This window comes from Mauremys mutica, chromosome 1 (genome assembly GCF_020497125.1).
Source record: "Mauremys mutica isolate MM-2020 ecotype Southern chromosome 1, ASM2049712v1, whole genome shotgun sequence".
Classification (NCBI taxonomy): domain Eukaryota; kingdom Metazoa; phylum Chordata; order Testudines; family Geoemydidae; genus Mauremys; species Mauremys mutica.
In genome coordinates, this window is record NC_059072.1 from 231,829,113 (window position 1) to 231,841,402 (window position 12,290).

The 12,290-nt window shown below is 36.7% G+C and overlaps 1 protein-coding gene across 1 annotated transcript in view; it reads left to right on the plus strand.

The window, feature by feature from the left end:
• The first annotated feature begins 255 nt into the window (after window positions 1-255).
• MID1 (midline 1) overlaps window positions 256-12,290 on the plus strand; it is a 350,223-nt gene continuing 338,188 nt past the window's right edge. The window contains exon 1 of the mRNA XM_044988836.1: window positions 256-478. The gene's annotated coding sequence lies outside the window, so the exon portion shown is untranslated. The remainder of the gene's footprint in view (window positions 479-12,290) is intronic.

A 12,290-nucleotide genomic window follows, 5' to 3' on the forward strand; every position in this document is an offset into this window, starting at 1 on the left:
TTAGTTTTAATAAAATGAATGTTTGAATAGATGGTAAACTATGCTCTAAATTAAATTGGTATCATATTCCTTTTGCAGTGTCTTTAAAGTGCTTGCTAGCAAACTACATGCATTCAAACCATTTGGTATTTGTGGAGTTAACTAGCTTACACCTAGTCCCAATTAGCTTCTTACACCCGGAATGCAATGCTTGTTTACCTATCTAAGGAAACATGTTATACTGAAGTGAGCTTGGCTGGTTTTTAGCCTGACTGAGAGAGACAAGTAAGCACACACCCTGGAGAGTGGGAGTGATCAGTAGGCTGGACAGAGCACAGCTTCCTGAATCAAACTGACTACAGTTCAGCTGATCTTGAGGAAAAACAGCACAAGCCAGGCAACAAAGCACCCTACTTGGAGGAACTATCAGCTTAAAAAAACAAACAAACAGAATTTCAGGACAAGAACAATAACTGACAGCATAAAAATGGAGAAGCAGGTAAGTCACTTGCATTGTAGAAGTGGCCTTGTTAGAATGAGGAGGAAATCAGAGTGCTACTATTAAGTCTTGTTCTTATATCTAGTTCATTCCTAAAATGGCTTGCACATTTTAGAAATACTTCTAGACAATTTGTGCCTTTTGTGCACAGCAACATCTGTGTGGGGGTAATTATTTTAGTTTATCTGACTTTCCATGTGTTTCTAATTTGGATACACCTTTCTTTACCAAAGAGATTATCAAAGTTTCTTATCTTTGATGGAACACAGATGCAAGCTAAGACTGTGGAAATAAAGCTAGGATGCTTTGATTAACTGTCTGAATCCCTGCAAACTGCAGAATGCAAAATTTCTAATATGCACACACTAGACGTCCTTATTTTTAAGGTTTAGTGCATTTTTTTAAAAAGTGAAATATCGCTTCATTCCATAGTTTCTAGTATACTTCATTTTGATTGGTATGACTGGAGCTCAGTCAGCACAGCTGAAATGTCCTTGCTCGTTGTACATGGAATATGGGGATACCTGCAACAATAAGCACAAGTTACTTAAAAATAAGCCTGGTTCAGTCTTGCAAAACTTGTAAGCAAAACGTCTTCTCCTAAAATAAAAGTTGTCAAGGTACAAAACAAAAACATGGAATGCTTAGGAAACATTTACAGATTCTGATAACCTTTACAATAGACTCTGATTTAAATCAAGAGAGCAAAAGAGTTCTTTGAAGAATATCTCAAAGAATTAAAAGTGGAAATATGAAAGAATATGTTTCAATAGCCTTCTAATTGCATAGTATTGTACAGTACTTCAGGACAGACAATGTTAAAAGGCAGCTAGTTGTAGAACTTCCTTCAAATTCTATTGCATTGATAATACAAAAATTATGAATGAAAGTTTGGTTTAACTGATCCCTCTGAGAGGTACCTTCCACAGAAGAATACTGTGTGCAGAAAACTTTACAGAAACAGGTGCAGACTTTGTTTTTAGGGTGATTTCATTTCTTTCATTCTCTCATCACTGTCATATGATTGCATTGCACTAAGCTTTGACTGATAATCTCATCACAAAAAATCTGCATAAAGAATTTAATTTGTATGTCTGTATCTTTCCTGGGGGCCAAAATAGCAAAAAAAAACAATTAAAAAAAATTACATTAATATTTCTAAAAATGTAGAAGATTTTTAAGAAGTTGATTAAACTAGAAACAAAACAGTTAACTTTCAAAATGTTGCAAGATTTATTAATGTATGCGTAACAGTACGCAGTTATATTGCAAGCTCCTGTAATGTAATATTTCCTGGCTAAAACATTCATTCGTGATAAGGAATTGGCAACCTTAAAATTCACTTATGCTAATTTAGTTTCTCATTCATAAATATACAGGATATTTCTAAACTCCTGACCTTCAAAGTGAATATATTAATGGGAGTTACTGCGTTGCTGTTTTATGTATGTATCTTCAGTATAGCATTTTTACAGGATCATTTGCAAGGAAAATAGATAGTGAGTTCTTAGACCTGGGACAGCATCTGAACATACCATGTTATCCCTCTGAAATACCATTGGTTTTGCTGGAACTCAGTAGCGGTAAGGAATCTGGGAATGGAGGACCAGGAGCAAAGACTACGGCTTCTGAACTTCACTTACCTCACCTTCCACCCCGTCTTTGCTGGCTTCCGTTTATGGTACCTCAAGAAACTCTGTATTGTGCCTCAGGTAGGGATACAAGATACGAGATTTTATCAGGGATGTTTGTAAATAAAATGCAAGCTTTAAGAACAGGAGAAACACCTGCCAAGAGAAACACACTCTCTTAATCTATTGGATTCTATTCTGTCTAGATACTTAATGGTACTGATCCAAATACCTCATAATCGTTAACAGAATTTATCTTTACAACACTCTGGGAGGTAGGGGTGGTTTTTTTTTTGCCATTTTACAGATGGGAACTGAGGCACAGGGTATTTATTTATATTATCGTAGCACCTAGGAGCCTCAGCCATGGACCAGGACCCCATTGTACTAGGTGCTGTTATATAGACGCAGATCAAACAGTTCCTAGATTAAGTGATTTACCTAAAGTCACAAAGAATGTCTGAGGATGAGCTGAGAAATGAACCCAAGTCTCCTACATTTCAATCCAATGCCCTATCCACTAGATCAGTGTTTCTCAATTGTGAGGGGGAGGGAGGGAAGGAGGCGCCTGTCAAATTTTCTAGGGGGCAAAGCACGTCACAACACAACTCAAATTTGGCCCAACCACCCCTCAGTCATGACGGAGGGGCAGCCGGGCTACATTTGAGTAAATGACATGAGGGCTCCAAGTTAAAAAACAAAGAAATACCTCCCCTCCCTGCCACAAAAAACTAAGCTGGGATGTGGTTCAGAAAAGGTTGAGAACCCCTGCACTAGATCACTCTTCCCTCTTAAGCTTCTGTGCCTGAGTTCCTTATCTGTAAAATGGGCATATTTCTTCACACATCGATAGACAGAAACATTCTCTCTGTGACAATATGCAAGTAAAGTAATCTTGGAAACTGGGAACACCGCCCTGTGCAAAGTGGTTAAATAATGCTTTCACTGCCAATGAGCTGTATGTAAGGAACTCTACTTGTATATTTGGCTAAAACTGGTTCCAGCAATTTTTTTGGTCCACGATGCACAAAATGGTGGGGGGGAGAATCATCCCACAAACCCACCATATTTATGGGATTTGGCTCATGAGGCAATATTTCTATCATTTTACGGGTGGAACAGCTGGGTGAGGGTCTTTTGGGAAGCTATTACCTTAAGCTGCATAAACTGTATAACCTTTCTCCTTGATACTTTTAATCAGTAAATATGTATTCATTTTTTTTTAAAATGAGTTTTGCCCGAGTGTAGAACATTTCCATTTTAATACGCCTTGACACACTGAGGAAAAGCTTCCACTTTAAATAGTTGGTGTAGAAAAAGCTATACTTTTGTTTTAAAGTTTTAATTCCAGGTTAAATAATGTAATTAACTTCTACGAGTTTTCTCCCTGTCTTTGGATCTGTGTCAATTTCAATTGTTTAGCTCCAAGGAAAATAATGAAGTACATTGATGATGATCAGTCTAAAGAAATGTTAACTTTGCAGATGCACATACTGAATCTAAGCAAAGGTGTTGTGCTCCAACAGGCCTTCTATGTGTATGTATGTACTTATAGCACCATCTTTAGCTGTCTAAACATGAGATAGGGCTGAAGTGAAACAGAACAACTCTGATTTGACAGTCCAAGTTTTAACACAGAGAGGACTGAGTTGGAAATTTTTGTTCACGTTTCAGAGCTGTGAAGTTATTACTCTCTGACAAAGGCTTTGATTACTTAGACAAAAATTATTTTGCTTGGTTCTGAGTGAAAAATTGCTAGTGCATTAAATTCAGGAGGGTTCTTATCCATTTGTGGTTTTAGCAAATAAAGGGTTAACTTTAGAGCTGAGGCTGTTGGATGTAGTTATCATGGCACTTTTTTATTTTAAAAGATAAGTTGAATATGGAAACTAATATTTCTCTGTATCAGAGGGGTAGCCGTGTTAGTCTGGTTCTGTAAAAGCAGCAAAGAATCCTGTGGCACCTTATAGACTAACAGACGTTTTGCAGCATGAGCTTTCGTGGGTGAATACCCACTTCTTCGGATGCAAACATAATATTTCTCTTTAATCCATTAACTATAGTATTTAAGGATATTTTAAAAAGTTTCCAAGGTAAATAAACTAGAGTTGACCCTACAGCAACTCTCTTTCTTGATTAAACAGGTTTTTCAGAGCCACCGCTTTGTTTACTTATTTTTACTTTTTAAATTTTTCATGGAATTGGAATTGAGAGCTCCTATACATTAGCAAGCAGAGGCTGTGCACATCACATTTCCATTTTGATACCTTAATGCTTTTTCAATAAGAAAACTCAAGGCTTTCAAACTGTAACTGGAGAGCTAGCAGTAATAGATGAGCATGCTGTACTAATTGTGTGCTCCCTGTAGGGTTTTGTTAAAGGTTTTACCATTCTATTACGCTATCATTTTCGAATGTAAGCATTTTATATGGCATGTGTGATTTCACTGCCCTTAAGTGACCTAAGTAAATTCCATTTTTCCCCTGAAGCATATGCCTAATTGAAAAGAACCGTCAGCAGTTGCCGAGCTGCAAGCAACATCTCTAGGAATAGCTTGAAGAGAGACAGGTGTCAAAAAGGGTGGGTCAAGTGGGACAACATTTATAACAATCTTCTGCAGATCCTGTATTGAATCATTGTTAGGATTAATGGTAATGAAGTGTAGGCAGGGCATATTAGCTTAGCTGAAGAGAAGACAGCAGCTGCCTCAAGATTAAATATACAGAATCTATTTTCTGAAAGGGCATCTGTTTTGGTTTTTTACTTCTGCCGTCCTTGCTGCTCTATTTAGGAAATTTAAAATGCAACTCAAAATCCGTATGTTTCCTAGTGCAACTGCTGTTCTAAAATCATAAAGCCCCATGTAGCTGTGTGGTACCTCTGCATTCATAAATGTAGTTATGAAGAACAGGCTGGGCTGCAACCTAAGATTGAAACATTGTGTTCCCTATTGGAAGCCCTGCGTTGCTTTTACAGTGCCAGCTGCCCCGAGTGCATGTGTTCTAAGAATCATGCAAATGAAGGACCATCTCAAGCTAGGGAACAGCCTTTCTTTTCTCTAATCAAGAGAAAATTATCAGATGACGATAAATCAATGGTCAGTTCTGCTTAGATGATTAAAAAAATTAATCTCAGTTTAAAATACTTCCATGAGGTCTGTTCAAATTTTATATTTATTGATTGCAACTTTAACTTGCTTGATCAGGTCAGAAAAAAAACCCAGTACTTAAATTTAAAAAGGTTAAAAACCAATGGTCCTTGCAGGCACAAACACAGAGCCCGTATCATATCAAGATGTGACACATCATTCTATCAGCCATTCTGTGCTATTTGTCTGGCTTGGAAAGTTCAGAAACCACTAGGTTAAAAATGAAGACTAGGAAGGTCTCTGCCAATGGACTATGGATAGTAAATTAGCTCAGCACGTCTGTCTTGTGTTATCTGTCAAATAGTCTGCTTTAGGTAGGCTTGTCCTATTGATTTATTTGTTTCTGTATTTATTCCAGGCTATATTTCAGTAGCACATGTCAGAATTTTAGTTTTGGAATGCTTACAACTTTGGGCCTGATTCTGAAAGGTGCTGAGCAGCCATAACTCCAATGTCAGGCAACTAACTCCCTTAACAGGCTGAATCTGCCTGGTTTCTTTTAGAACGATATTTCTTGTGTTTTATTTTTTGCTAAACTAGTGAACACTATGTCTAATTTTTGGTGCTGTGACCAGTGATTGAAAGAATACAAGACTGTGTTAATGCAGAGGTTTGTTGGTAATACTGTATTTTGTACAGCGGGTTGGTCATTTTCATGATAAATTCCTGATTCAGCAAAACACTGAAAGACAAAAAAAGTATATTTCCAAGAAACATCTCTGTCAACAATACTGAAGTCAATGGGACTTACGCACAAGCTTACAGTGCATGTTCTTAAACGTTTTGCTAAATTTTGGCCTCAATCAACACAATTAAGATCTCGTTGTCCTCAGACTTTTATGCTCTTTGTACAGTATATCAGGGCTAGGGAAATAGATTACTTTTGAAATCAGTTTTAGCCAATAGGACTTTTTAATACAAAACTCAGCATTTTCATCTTACAAATTGAAACATTTTCTTTGGTTTTAAGTCTTGCACTATTCTTATTCCTGGACTCTCACCCATTGGTAGTAATCATGGTAGCCCTTAATATAAAGAATTAGGGTGAAGGCAGAATGGAAGTGGGCAGTTTCTCTTGTTAGATGTGATTAATTTTATTTGCAGGAAGTGTTTGATTAATTTCAGCTTCATTTAAAACCAGCTGAGGTTACTTTCAGGAATAATGAAACAAGACATTTGTGGATACTGTAGTGCAAAGTTCCAGTCATTCCTACAGGTTGCGAACAGTCTCATTTTGTAATACAATAGAGATATGCAGCATCATTTTCAAAGGGTCTTGACTTGTTCACAATGAGCTTCCCCTGATGTGTGTTCTCAGCGCTGCTGGTCTTCCTTCAGTTCTGTGTGGTAACTGCCTAATCTTGGAGGTTCCATTTGAAACCCCAAGTCAGGACCCTGAGGGGTATATTTTTTTGTACTTGTGTCATATTCCTATGTATTAAACACTGATTGTGCTTCTAATATGTGAATTCTGCAACATAAGTCATTATTTTCACTGTATATTTTTTATCTTTAGTCTCAAATTTCTTAGTCTGTTTGAAATTCAAACCCTATTTTATCCGCAAAAAGAACAGGAGTACTTGTGGCACCTTAAAGACTAACAAATTTATTTTAGCATGAGCTTTCGTGAGCTGCAGCTCACTTCACTTTTTGCGGATACAGACTAACCCGGCTGCTACTCTGAAACCTATTTTATCTGAAGACTTTAAGTATTAGCAATTAATTATAAATTCTTACCTTTTAAGAATGGAAATATGCCACAAAGTGGTTTGGCATATCTTATTGGTTGTTTATTCAAAATTATTCAGCTGCACTTAAAACTCTAGTGGGCAATTCTGAGTATGTTGTGTTTTGCCTTTGATAGAGTGCCATACCTCCTCCATTAGTGCAGTGGTTAGACTGCAAACATCTGTTTGCTTTTATTGCACATGTGTTACGTAAGATGTTCTGTTTCTGTATGATGTAAATCACTGCAATTTACTGAAACATATGATTTGTTTATTCAGTAAACTTTAAAATGTGCCAGTTGACTAGCATAGATATAGACATATGTAGAAGGAAAAGCTGATGATCAGTGTCTGTGTAATCAACAATATTACACTTTTCTGTTTTTAAAAACCATTTGTAAACATTCATGTAACTATAAAAAATTGACTGGCACACATCCACACGATCAGATTACAGTGGTCAAAACTGGGGATATAAAAATGCACCTGACTTAATTGTCATTTTGTTTGTTTTCTGAAATGTAATCTATAGACCCTCATTCTAGAATCTTGCTGTAGTCACAGAACAACAGAACATATGAATGTGTAATATACAGTAAATGCATTTTCAGGTGATATAACTGTATACAACATATTGCCTTTTGAACAAATTGATAAATTAAACAGTAATAAGTCATCAGGACCAGATGGTATTCACCTAAGAGTTCTCAAGGAACTCAAATATGAAACTGCAGAACTACTAACTGTGGTATGTAATCTATCATTTAAATCAGCCTCTATACCAGATGACTGGTAGGTAGCTAATTTGATGCCAATTTTGAAAAAAGGTTCTCGAGGTGATCCTAGAGGCAATTACAGGCCAGTAGGCCTAACTTCATTACCATGCAAACTGGTTTAAAGCTATAGTGAAGAACACAATTATCAGATACATAAATGAACACAATATGTTGGGGAGGAGTCAACATGGCTTTTGTAATAGGAAATCATGCCTCACCAGTCAATTAGATTTCTTCGAGGGTATCAAAAATGTGTGGACAAGGGTGATCCAGTGGATATAGCATACATGGACTTTCAGAAAGTCTTTGACAGGGTCCCTCACAAAGGGTTCTTAAGCAAAGTAGGCAGTCATGAGATAAGAGGGGAGGTCCTCTTATGGATCTGTAACTGGTTAAAAGACAGGAAACAAAAGGTCATAATAAACAGTTTTCACAGTGGAGAGAGGTAAATAGAGGGTTCCCCCAAGGATCTGTACTTGGATCAGTGCTAATCAACGTAGTCATAAATGATCTGGAAAAAGGAGTAAACAGCGAGGTGGAAAACTTTGCAGATGATACAAAATTACTCAAGTCCAAAGCTGACTAAAAAGAGATCTTATAAACTGGGTGAGTGGGCAACAAAATGGCAGATAGAATTCAATATTGATAAATGAAAAGTAATGCACAATGGAAAAAATAATCCTATCTATGCATACAAAATGAGGGGGTATAAATTAGCTGTTACCACTGAAGAAAAAGATCTTGGAGTCATCATGGATAGTTCTCTGAAAACATCTGCTTAATAAGCAACAGCACTAAAAAAAGATAACAGAATGTTAGGAACCATTAGGAAAGGAATATATCACAATGCACTATATAAATCCATGGTACGGTAACACCTTGAATACTGAATACAGTTCTGGTCACCTCATATCAAAAAAGATATATTTGAATTGGAAAAAGTACAGAGAAAGGCAATAAAAATGATTAAAGGGTATGGAACAGCTTCCATATGAGGAGAGATTAAAAAGACTGGGACTGTTTAGCTTGGAAAAGAGATGATGGGGGGGGGGGTAAAATCATGAATGTTGAAAGTGAAAAAGGAAGTATTATTTACCCCTTCATGTAACACATGAACCAGGGGTTAACCAAGGAAATTAATAGGCAGCAGGTTTACAAAAAGCATAAGGAAATACTTCTTCCCAAAATGCACAGTTAACCTGTGGAACTCATTGCTAGGGGATGTTAAATGTGAAGGTCAAAAGTATAAGGGGGTTCAAAAAAGAATTAGATAAGTTCATGGAGGATATGTCCATCAGTTGCTATTAGCCAAGATGGTCAGGGATGCAATCCCATGCTCCGGGTGTCCCTAAACCTCTGACTGCTAGAAGCTGGGACTGGATGACCAGGGATGGATCACTTGATAAATTACCCTGTTCTGTTCACTCCCTGTGAAGTATCTGTTGGAAGACAGGATACTGGTCTAGATGGACCATTAGTCCTGTATGGCCGTTCTTATGAAACATCACCTGGATTCTGAAACGAGTTTCTCAAATGATCTCAGTAATTTTGGTTCTTTCAATGATATTTTATAGCTATATCAGACCTTTTGAAGCTGGTTCTAATGTAACTCACTCAACATTGCTAAATTGCAGAACTGAATTGTTTACTTTAGGTTACAGAAAATATAACCCTTTGTAGTAGATTAAGGTGGTTGTTATTAGGGCTGTCAAGTGATTAAAAAATAATCATGATTAATTGCACGATTAATCGCACTGTTAAACAATAATAGAATACCATGTATTTAAATATTTTAGATGTTTTCTATGTTTTCAAATATATCTATTTAAATTACAACACAGAATACAAAGTGCTCACTTTATATTTATTTTTGATTACAAGTATCTGCACTATAAAAAAAAGAAATAGTATTTTTCAATTCACCTAATACAAGTACCATAATACAATCTCGTTATCATGAAAGTTGAACTTACAAATGTAAAATTATGTACAAAAAACTGCATTGTTTTATTTTTTAATCTAAAATTTTAGAGCCTGCAAGTCCATTAAGTCCTACCTGTTCAGCCAATCGCTCAGACAAACAAGTTGTTTACATTTGCAGGAGATAATGCCTGCTTCTTGTTTACAATGTTACTTGAAAGTGAGAACAGGTGTTCGCATGGCACTGTTGTAGCTGGCGTTGCAAGATATTTATGTGGCAGATGTGCTAAAGATTCATATGTCCCTTCATGCTTCAACCACCGTTGCCAAGGACATGCGTCCATGCTGATGATGGGTTCTGCTCGATAACATTCCAAAGCAGGGCGGAGCGACGCATGTTCATTTTCATTATCTGAGTCAGATGCCACCAGCAGAAGGTTGATTTTCTTTTTTGGTGGTTCAGGTTCTGTAGTTTCTGCATCGGAATGTAGCTCTTTTAAGACTTCTGAAAGCATGCCCACACTTCGTCCCTCTCAGATTTTGGAAGGCACTTCCAATTCTTAAAGCTTGGGTCGAGTGCTGTAGCTATCTTTAGAAATCTCACATTGGTATCTTCTTTGCATTTTGTCAAATCTTCAGTGAAAGTGTTCTTAATATGAACAACATGTGCTGGGTCATCATCCGAGACGGCTATAACATGAAATATATGGCAGAATGCGGGTAAAACAGAGCAGGGGACACAGTTCTCCCTCAAGGAGTTCAGTCACAAATTTAATTAATGCCTTTCTTTTAACAAGCGTCATCAGCATGGAAGCATGTCCTCTGGAATGGTGGCCGAAGCATGACGGGGCATACAAATGTTTAGCATATCTGGCATGTAAATACTTTGCAATGCCGGTTACAAAAGTGCCATGCAAATGCATGTTCTCACTTTCTGGTGGCATTGTAAATAAGAAGAGGGCAGCATTATCTCTTGTAATTATAAACAAAGTTGTTTCTCTTAGCAATTGGCTGAACAAGAAGTAGGACTGAGTGGACTTGTAGGCTCTGAAGTTTACATGGTTTTGTTTTGAGTGCAGTTATGTAACAAAAAAAATCTAGATTTGTAAACTGCACTTTCACAACAGATTGCATTACAGTACTTGTATGCAAATATTTATAATAAATAATATACACTTTGATTTCAATTACAACACAGAATACAATATATATGAAAATGTAGAAAAACATCCAAAATATTTAACAAATTTCAATTGGTATTCTATTGTGAACAGTGTGATTAAAACTGTATTTAATTGTTGAGTTAATCGCATGCGTTAACTGCAATTAATTGACAGCCCTGGTTATTATGTTTGTGATGTAATTTTAAATGGCTCCCAGTATGTTAGCCTCAAATACCTTGCAGTTTTAGTTCTTTGTCTCCTTATCTGTTTGTGTAACTCAAGCATAACTAAACTAGAATGCATGGTCAATCCCACTTGAGAATGAAAGACACAAGGCGTAATTAGAAAAGGAGAACTTGGAAGTGGACAAGTCAGTTGAATCATCAGCTGCATAACCTTTTATTTGACTACCAAGAACTTGAAAGTATTCAGAGTTCTGGTGAGAGGCCGCAGAATTTCAGAACTGGAAGTTTCCATAGACAGCCAAGACTGTAAAAGGAATTGAAAATTGGAACGGGTTATTTTTTGTCCTAAACTGGCTGTAGGGAATTAAAGAGTTGATCTTTCCTGAGACTCAAATTGGAGCTGTTGGTTTGATATATGTGATACCCCGCAGATTGTGGTGTCTACTGAGGCCTCTTTAGTCATTCCAAGGTAAATTATTTTGGGTTGGCACTCTGGAACTTTAACTGATTATTTTTTACTTTAGACTATTACACAGTTATCAGTGTCAAGTTTAACAAGCGGGATTCTTTGCAGCTACCTGGCCTGTAGTAACAAAGGATGCATAGTTGCCATGTGAAAATGCTAAACCTAGTATAAATGTTACAAATTAGTGAGAACATTCTATTGCACAAAAACAGTCACCATGTATATTACAGTCCAGAATATATAATTTTCCCTGTTAAAATGCTAATTATGGATTGTGGCATAGTTAAAGAACATAATACAATATCTTTAAATGTAAGGCAAGCATGAGAGTAACCATTTGAAAATGGGAAGATAAAGTACATTATGTCATTCCAGGAGAGAGCTGTGTTGTCCTCTATGGTATTTTTAACTTTCATGTCTGAAGTGTGGGGGAAGAGTTGTATGACAAGGTCCTTCTAAGAGAACACTGAGCAGAACTGGTTATTGCTTAGAATGTAATATTGATTTGGCACGATCAACAAATGAGCACTCAACATATCACCCGTGGTTATGTTGCAGTGTTGAGTCATTGATCAGTATGGATCAATGCTGCACTCCATACTGCAGTATCCATTAGGTGTCTCTGGGAATTACAGGCATTCTCTCTTGACCGGTTAGGTTCCAAATTAAAGTCAATGAGCTCAGAAATAGCAGATAATAAACATGGAAATGAGATTGATTTCTTTTGCATGATACTTTCCATAACTTCAGCTTCATGAGTAAGTATTTTTTAGGTCAATAATTGCGGTTAGATTGG